A 1385-nucleotide genomic window follows, 5' to 3' on the forward strand; every position below is an offset into this window, starting at 1 on the left:
CCTCGCGGCGCGTAAATTCTGGATCACGTACGTCCAGACTCGGCATTATCGACGGGAAATAGCGGCTATGCTTAAGGGCGAATCCCTGTTAAAAGCTAGTCCGTTACTTCGGCTTAATCCGTTTCTTGGCGAAGATGGTACTGTCCGTGTTGGCGGGCGGTTGCGCAACTCAGAACTTCCGCAACGCTTTCCGATAATATTACCGGTGCATCGAATCACCGAACTCATCATCGCTGATTGTCACGAGAACACGTTACATGGGGGCACTCAGTTAATGTTAAATGTTTTACGGCAAACGTTTTGGATCGTCAACGCGCGACGGCTAGTTAAAGGCCACATTCACAAATGCGTCACGTGCGTGCGTTGGCGGGCGGTCACCGCAAGTCAACAAATGAGCGACTTACCTGCGGTGAGAGTCACTCCATCTCGAGCGTTCGTCCATTGCGGCCTGGATTACGCAGGACCGTTCTCTGCTCTCGCGTATCGTGGACGTGGGCAAAGGGCGCAAAAGGTTTACATCGCTCTTTTTGTTTGTTTGGCGACTCGCGCTATCCACCTCGAATTGGTGCGCGACTACTCCACTTCAGCGTTTCTAGCAGCATTTGAACGCTTCACGTCTCGCCGCGGATTGCCTACGAATTTATATAGCGATAATGGGACTAATTTCCAAGGCGCTAATAAAGAATTAATGAACGCGTTTAAACAAGTAACGGCAGACACTGACCTTCGTTCGCGTTTAGCTGCCGATTATATCACGTGGCACTTTATTCCGCCGGCAGCTCCTCATTTTGGAGGAATCTGGGAGGCAGGGGTCAAAAGCGTTAAGACCCATCTGCGACGCATGCTCGGCGATCGTACGCCTACTTGCGAGGAACTAATTACGCTCCTCTGCCGCATCGAGGCATGTTTAAATTCACGCCCTTTGGCTCCTTTAAACGATGACCTCGAGTCATGTGAGGCCCTCACTCCAGGTCACTTTCTCGTGGGCGCAGCATTAAAATCTGTTCCGGTGCCATCAGTACTGGAAATTAACGAGAATCGCTTATCGAGATGGCAACTCGTTCAACAGCTCACGGAAAAGTTCTGGAAAGCATGAGCTAACGATTACTTACACACATTACAGGCGCGATCGAAGTGGTGTAGTCGCGTCCCCAACCTCGAAATCGGGGACTTAGTTCTACTCAAGAGCTCGACGCTTCCCCCGGCGAAATGGGAACTAGGTCGGGTGACCGAATGTCATCCTGGTAAAGACGGCCTCATTCGTGTAGTCACCGTAAAGACTGCACATTCGCAATATGTACGTCCGATCGCTAGGTTATGTAAGTTACCGATTAGCCATTAAGATTTATTAATTTACTTATAATATATTATTTTTCTATTTTCTA

General features: G+C 49.5%; 1 long non-coding RNA gene across 1 annotated transcript; it reads right to left on the reverse strand.

Moving 5' to 3' along the window:
* Nucleotides 1-373: 373 nt before the first annotated feature.
* Nucleotides 374-1156, reverse strand: LOC123989140. Its single transcript, XR_006830468.1, has 3 exons — nucleotides 1113-1156; nucleotides 725-1021; nucleotides 374-632 (listed from the first exon to the last, which is right to left on the reverse strand). It is a non-coding gene; the product is annotated as an uncharacterized LOC123989140 (long non-coding RNA).
* Nucleotides 1157-1385: the final 229 nt, after the last annotated feature.

Source organism: Osmia bicornis, unplaced genomic scaffold (assembly GCF_907164935.1).
Source record: "Osmia bicornis bicornis unplaced genomic scaffold, iOsmBic2.1, whole genome shotgun sequence".
In the NCBI taxonomy this organism is placed as follows: domain Eukaryota; kingdom Metazoa; phylum Arthropoda; class Insecta; order Hymenoptera; family Megachilidae; genus Osmia; species Osmia bicornis.